This window comes from Eleutherodactylus coqui, chromosome 13 (genome assembly GCF_035609145.1).
Source record: "Eleutherodactylus coqui strain aEleCoq1 chromosome 13, aEleCoq1.hap1, whole genome shotgun sequence".
In the NCBI taxonomy this organism is placed as follows: Eukaryota; Metazoa; Chordata; class Amphibia; order Anura; family Eleutherodactylidae; genus Eleutherodactylus; species Eleutherodactylus coqui.
Genome location: NC_089849.1, coordinates 60,070,324 through 60,078,483, shown reverse-complemented (window position 1 = coordinate 60,078,483; position 8,160 = coordinate 60,070,324).

Here is an 8,160-nt window from a genome sequence, read left to right as displayed (position 1 = left end):
TATTTGCGTCGTGTAAACTCGCATATGAGTATTAGATAAGAGCTGCAGGATATAACACATGATTGTGCATATTTCAAGGTAAGTGCAATGCAGCAATGGTAAACCATTTCGAAAATGCGAGGGTAACCCCAACTATCCATATACTAAATTTGATAGATTATAAGGGAAAGGTGTTGGTATCGTAAATCCAGAGTTGGACCTTATCATCAAGATGGGCTAATTTAAAAGATAATTGTAAGGTACATGGGTCTAATTATGGTACATGGGTCTAAAGGGAGGGCAAGCCAAGGGGGATGATGGGGGCACATTAGGATCAAAAAAGATCACCTGCCTGGGCCAGGTTTAGAAGCAAGGAATAACTGAATGATCATACTGATTAAGTATAATTACTAGATGGTGCTGGTATGTATTGGAAGAAAGTAATTAAGGGGAGGGGAGTAGAAGACAGGGAGTAAGGCTGGATAATATCAGAAATTAAGGCACGTTGGGCCAGGTAGATTGAATGGATAACTAGATGAAATAAAGATGTAAGAATGTTCCAATATAGACCAGAGGTGAGGTGTCCTTAGATAACTTAGAGGAAACTAGAGAAAGATATTTCAATGAGACCTTTCGGCTGTACACAGTCGATGCGAAAGGTCCATTGTGCTTCTTTTTGTAATAAGCGTTTGTCTAGGTCACCACGTCGTCCGAAGCTCTTGATAGATTCTATACCCTGGAATTTTAATAGATCGCGGTTACCTTGGTGGAATTCTCTCATGTGGTTGGAGATAGGGGTTTTTTCACCCCGCCTTAAATTACCTAGATGGGCTAAAATCCGTCGCCTAAATTCCTGCTTAGTTTTTCCGTAATTCTTTTTACAAGGGCAAGTAGCCATGTATACCAAATAAGAGGAACTGCAGTTAATGAATTCCCTCAGGTCGTAAGTTTTATTGGTACTGGCGCTTGTTATTCTATCGCCCTTCTGAATATTGTGGCAGGCCTGGCAGTTGGAACAGGGGAACGTCCCTTTGGGTTTGAATCTATTCAGCCAAGTATCCGGTTGTTGGGTTTTGAGGTGACTCTTTACTACCCCATCTCTAATGTTTCTCCCCCTTTTGAACATCAGTAACGGGGTAGGAGGTAGGATAGCCTTAAGGTCTGGGTCATCTTGGAGGATTCCCCAGTGTTTTGTAAGAAGCTCACGCATGAAAGGGACTCCAGTATCAAAGGTAGAAATAATGCGTACCTGTTAGAGATGAGCGTGCACCAAAATGCTCGAGTGCTCGTTACTCGAGTCGAACTTTCAGTGATGCTCGAGAGTTCGTTTCGAGTAACGAACCCCATTGAAGTCAATGGGCGACTCGAGCATTTTTGTATATGACTGGTGCTCAGCTAAGGTTTTCATTTGTGAAAATCTTAGCAAATCACCAAAGTCATGTAAAAAACACAGAAATGGATAGGGCAGGCGAGGAGCAACATGCAGGGCTGCATTTCGGGCTCCGAGGTCTCACTATTAAGCCAGAATAGTGGCAAGAGTGAGACACCCCCCCCCCCCCCCCGCACTGTCAGCATAAAGATCGTTCTCCTCTGCCACAGCTGTAACAGATGATGGCAGAACGATGTTAGCCCATTGAATTCAATGGAGCCGGTAATACAGCCGGCTTCATTGAAAGCAATGGGCTGCCGGCGAGCGCGGGATTTTAATTGTTACACAGTTTTGGATGATTTTCAGGGAAGGGCTTATATTTTTAAGCCCTTCCCAAAAATTCATCCTGAGATCGCCGGCAGCCCATTGCTTTCAATGGAGCCGGCTGTATTGCCGGCTCCATTTAATTCAATGGTCAGTGCTCATTTAATCGAGATGAGTACCGCGTGGTGCTCGTCTCGAGTAACGAGCATTTCGAGCACCCTAATACTCGAACGAGCATGAAGCTCGGACGAGTATGCTCGCTCATCTCTAGTACCTGTTCATCTGGTTGTTTGTGTTTTGGAACAAGAAGGGCTGTTCTGTTTTGTTCCAGTGGGAACCGATAAGCCTTATCGATGGAGTTTTTTGGGTAGTCGCTGTCTGTAAATCTCTTTTTGAGATCATTGCTATGTCGTTTGAAGTCTTCTAGCTCTGAGCAGTTACGTCTTAGTCTTAAGAATTGGCCCTTGGGGATGCCATTCCTTAATGAATAGGGATGGGCACTCTCCCAGGCAAGAAGACTATTCGAGGCAGTGGGTTTCCTGAACAAAGTTGATTGAAGGGACCCCTCGGAGTTCTTGAATATCCGAATATCTAAAAAGGTGATGGAATCAGTTTGAATCTCTATCGTCAATTTTAGATTTATGTTTTTATTCAGTGTATTGACAAATTCAACAAAGGATTCCTTGGTACCTGACCAAAGTACAAAGATGTCATCTATGTATCTAAGCCACATTAATGCTTTGTCAGTCCATTGTGCGTGGTGGTCCGTAAAGACCCTTTTGGCCTCCCACCAGCCCAGGAACAGATTTGCGTAAGATGGGGCGCAGGGGCTCCCCACCGCAGTGCCCCTGAGCTGGTGGAAGAGTTGGCCATTGAATAGAAAGTAATTTTTTGTTAGAACAAATGTAAGAAGATCTATGACAAATTGATTGTGGTGGTCAAATCTGGTACCTCTTTGTTTCAGGAAATAACCCACTGCCTCGATCCCGATTTCATGGGGAATAGAACTGTAGAGGCCCTCTACATCGAGGCTTGCCAGGAGGGTATCAGAATCAGTGTGGATCCCATCAATTACCCTCAAAACGTCCGTTGTGTCTCGAACGTATGAGGGTAATGCGGTGACAAAGGGACGCAAAATCTGATCAATATATATCCCACTGTTTTGGGTCATATTGTCCAGGCCCAAAACAATAGGCCTGCCTTTTAGAGGGTCCAAACCTTTGTGGACCTTGGGCAGGCTATAGAAGGTGGAGATCTTTGGGTGCGTTGGTAAGAGATATTCATATTCAGCTGTATTGATACCACCCCAAGCTTTAGCATCCTGAAGAATTCCCTTAAGATCTCTATGGAATAGATCTGTGGGATCCATACTCAGTGTTATTACATTCTCGATGTACCGCAGCATGTCGCTATTGCGGCCCCATGCACCGTAGGTGCCAGGGTATGTAACCAAATTTTTCTGTACACATCCTATCATTCATATTAATCATAATCTTTATTTGTAGAGGGCCAACCTATTCTGCAGCGCTTTTGAGGCACATGAAGAACACAAACAATATAGAAATTACAAAAGTTACATGTGGTATTAGATTTTTTAGAAGCAAAGGGAGGGGGTGATACAGAAAGTACAGGGGCAAGAGGTGGAGCAAGGGGGAACACAGCAGTGCGGTGATATACAGTTGTTTTTTTTGTTTTTTTGGGACACAAATGGAGGTAGTACAGGAGGTTTGGGACAGGCAGTGTACATGATAGGCAAAAGTGGAAAGCCATAGGGAGGGGGAGGGGGCATATTGTGGGGATGGGGGACTAGATCGGGAGGTTTGGTATGCTTCTATGTATAAATGCATCTTTAAGGCGTGTCGGAGGTCCTGCGCTTCGGGGATTGTTCGCATATTTTGGGGTAGAGCATTCCAGACGATTGGTGCTGCTCTGGAGAAGTCCCGGAGGCGAGCATGTGAGGTTCGTATTAGAGGGGCGTTTAGTCTGAGTGTGTTAGCAGAGAGGAGCGCACGGGATGGGTGATGTATGGACAGGAGGGAAGCGTTGTACAGTGGCGCGGCGCCATAGTGAGCTTTGTGGGTGAGGGTGTTGAGTTAGAATTGAGTTCTGTAGTGGATGGGTAGCCAGTACAGTGACTGGCATAGTTCAGGGGCGTCTGAAAAGCTGCTGGATAGGAAGAGGAGTCTAGCTGCTGCATTTAGTATGGATTGGAGAGAGGAGAGTCTGGATGACGGCGACAAGTGTCTTTACTGTATCCATGGTGAGGAATGGCCGGATTTTGGCAATATTCCTGAGGTGCAAATGACATGTTCAGGCCAGAGATTGGATATGGGGAGTAAAGGAGAGGTCAGAATCCAGTGTGACCCCAAGGCACTTTCCTTTAGACTGATGGAGGGAAGCTTAGCAAGGAGGAGGTCATCAGTGTCAAACGCAGCAGAGAGGTCAAGGAAGATTAGTAGGGAGTAGTCGCCCCTCGATTTTGCCATCATCAGGTCATTTGATAATTTTGTAAGGGTGGTTTCGTTTGAATGTAGGGGACAGTAGCGGGAGTGGAGGGGGTCGAGGAGAAAGTTATCAGAGAGAAAGTGTGTGAGGCGGGAATGGACCAGGCATTCATGTACTTTGGAGATGAAGGGGAGTTTGGAGATGGGTCAGTAGTTGGCAGTCCGGTCAAGGGTCGGTTTCTTTAGCAGAGGGGATATGATGGAGTGTTTGAATGTTTTAAATTTCAAGCTTGTACGACACCAGGACGTTACATTACATAGGGGTGCACTTACTTTTGCAATTAGCATTGAATAATCAGGTTGCGACCCTTTTACTTTTCCTATTTAGGATCTAAAGAATGGTCTTGCCAAATTTCATGTGTATATGACAGCGGGAAGTTAGAGAATTAGATTATGTACCTTACACAGGGGTGCCAATACGTTTGTACTTAGCATTGAATAATCGAGTTGTGATCCCTTAACTTTTCCTATTTAGGACCTAAAGAATGGTCGTGCCAAATTTCATGTTTGTGCGACAAGGGAAAGTTAGAGAATTAGTGGCGAGTCAGTCAGTGAAGTCAGGGAGTGAAGGCTTTCACCTTTGTATATATAGAAAACTTCCTTTTCCATAGGTACCCATGACAATTATTTGCTCAGACTTCAACCTATAGTTAGAAATTTGATTTTCCTGTCTTAGGCATCTCTGAGGGGCTCAGTTGTGATGGGATACAAAAACATATTACTTGATTTGAACTATCATCACTAAATGGTTGTCCTTTACTACAAGGACAGCACAAGGTCCACCAGAATGGGGGTCACTGTTACAGAGCAACTCTCTGTTTCAGGACATAGAATGGGTTCTATGTTCTATGACATTCAAATCCCATAAGAGAGTGTGAGAGTCAATGGCTTTTTATTCAAAATTGCACCATACTTTAATAAAAAAAACTATGCGACCAAAAAAAAAGCGAAAACATGCAGAATCTTATGACAATTTTTACAAATGCTGTTTGGGTCAGACTTTTAGCCACAAACATGAATTTTTATGCATTTATTTTTTTTCTAAATTTTATGCTTTGATGGAAATTACTTGAAGGTACCCATAATTGTGCTGGGCGACCTCTTCACAACATGTCAGGAGTCTACTTTCAGAAAATATAAGCACCTGTCTGTTTAAGCCCTAAAACAGCAGTCAGATTGCAATATTTCCACCTATCTTGTTCCCTCTAGATGGGGAGATATGTGATCTACAAAATATGTTTAAGGCCAGATCTGCATTTTTAGTTGAGGGCAGGGTTTTTAATTGCATTATAAGTTACCAAGAAGGTCCCGGAGGTCCAAGTCCAGGGGTGTTCAAGTCCAAGCAGTCGAATTTGTCAGGGTATCAAAATTTAGAAATACCCTGTTTCCCCGAAAATAAGACGCGTCTTATATTAATTTTTGCTCCCAAATATGCGCTACGTCTTATTTTCAGGGGGTGTCTTATTTCGCCGCGGCAAATCCATCTGTGGCCGCTAATTCCTCAATTGGCCAGCTTTGTTGACGAAATTTCTCAGAAATCTCGGCCACATGGGACAGCAAATCTGTCACGGCAAAGCTGGAAGAAGCCGGTGTTGTGGTGTGGATTCACCGACCACAGAAACGGAAAAGCGTGCAGCCAGGTCACTTCAAAACAAGCGGCTGACTGCCGTGGGTTTTGAAGCAGCGCTTTCCCGGCGGAAATCTTGCTGTTTGTCGCTGTGGCCAAACTGCGAGATTTCCGCTGGAAATACGCTCTGTGAGAACCCAGCCTTAAGAATCACACAAAGGTTGCCTGACTCACACACAGAGCCATAAAAAATAAGGGCTGTAAAGTAACGTACCTGTCTGCAGACAAAAGTTCCTGTACCACTTGTAAGCAGGGATGGTATTGAAGCTTCCGGCCACCAGAGGGAGCTCATCACAGCAGACATGTACAGCAGGAACAGAACGTACAGTATGGACTTTTCCAGCCAGCAAGGGGAGCTCACAACAGCACATTCGTACAGCACAGCAGGGACAGGATAACAGCAGACTGTCTTCAGATCTACCTATACATCTGGAGGTAGGAGACAACGGGGATGGCAGCAGGGGACAGGCCTCTTGACTTGCCTGCACACTTTACTATGCCTTACTATCGGGGGGTGCCTTATATTTGGGACTCCTGCAAATTTCAGGGGGTGCCTTATTTTCATGGGGTGCCTTATTTTCGGGGAAACACGGAAAGTGAAAGTAATGATAGGGCCAAAATTTGATCCCTAGAGTTGGTAGGGACTTATATGGCTATATGGAATGCTGTGCCCCATTCTATGTTAGATTGTTTGAGTAGAGATATATGTATGAAGTTGGTGGCTTGTAAATATACAAGTAAGGGGAAGATAAGACTCGGATATTTGTATTTAAAGTGGTTGTCCGGTTACATTAGAATTTATTACTGACAGGCGCATAGGGCTTAAAATAACAAAAGTAGCAGTACTTACTCATCCTCAGCCCCAGCAATACAGCACTGCAGCCCTGCAGTTATCAAATGTTTTCGTTTTTGAGCAGGTACCATATGTTGACTGCAGCCAATGAGAGGCAACAGCCTCATCACCTGTTCTCTTGGCATCATTGCTAACATCCTGTACGTCATGATGCCAGGAGTTTGGAATGGCGATGCTGCAATCTCTCATTGGCTGCTGTGGTCACATGTTGTCTGCTCGAAAACAAGATGGGGAAGACCATGAGGCTTCAGCACTGGATTGCTGAGGCTGAGGATGGGTAAGTACTAGAGATGAGCGAGCATACTCGCTAAGGGCAATTACTCGATCGAGCATTGCCCTTAGCGAATACCTGCCCGCTCGGAAGAAAAGATTCTGCTGCCGGCGGTGGGTGGGGAGCGGCTGGGGAGGAATGGAGGGGAGATCTCTCTCTCTCCCTCTCTCCCCCAGCTCCCCCCTGCTCACTGCCGCAACTCACCTCTCACCCTCGTCGGCAGCCGAACCTTTTCTTCCGAGTGGGGAGATACTCGCTCAGGACAATGCTCGATCGAGTAATTGTCCTTAGCGAGTATGCTCGCTCATCTCTAGTAAGTACCACTGCTTTCTTTTTTTCATTTTAAGCCCCATGGCCTGTCAGTAAAAAACAGACAACCCTTTGAAGGTGTAGTGTAAGGAGTTTTAGTTGTGTTGTATATATATATATATATATATATATATATATATATATATATATATATAGGAATTGTTGTATTTGATACAATCCCTCTGGGCTCAGGTTTGAAAGTGTGGTTAGGCTGTCCATCCTCTACTACACGTTTTGACAGTAGATGAAGGCTATATGTAATAAAGGAATCATATAGGTCACGGAGGATCTATAGCTTTTATAAAAAGTGAGTAACTTCCAATCTTCCCAATTTGCACCTTCATTGACCATTACACAATGCATCATGTTACACAAATGCTATCACTGGTACATCAGCTGTTTCCAAAGGACTCTTAAAATATAATGTGACTTCACTTTATTTCCCAATTAATAAAACAATAACTTTCTTCAATGGTTAATTGCATGATGACATTCATTTCTCTGCATGTCTCTTCACGTAAAATCCCCATACTAATTATAAAATATTACCTTTAATGAGACACAATAAGCATGGGATTTATTAGTATTTTCACGATTATGTATTCCACATAGAGATAAGCAGAGATGCAAAACATCTCATTTAGATTTAGCCTAATTCCAGCTGAGTAGTAAAGATGATTCATTTCTGTACATTACAATTTACATTAAGCACAGCACATTGTCAGATGTATCATTGTACTGCAGCTTTCATCCAAACTCTCCCTAGATTATAGTAGATATAGTGATTCTGGAGTCCCCTCATACATAATAAGGCTGATTATACAACATATATGAACACCCCTGTTTTTTGGGTTGAACACAGGACAAATAGGGGTATCCATTTTGGGGTGAAATTCTTCATTCATATGTGTGCTGTACAAAAAA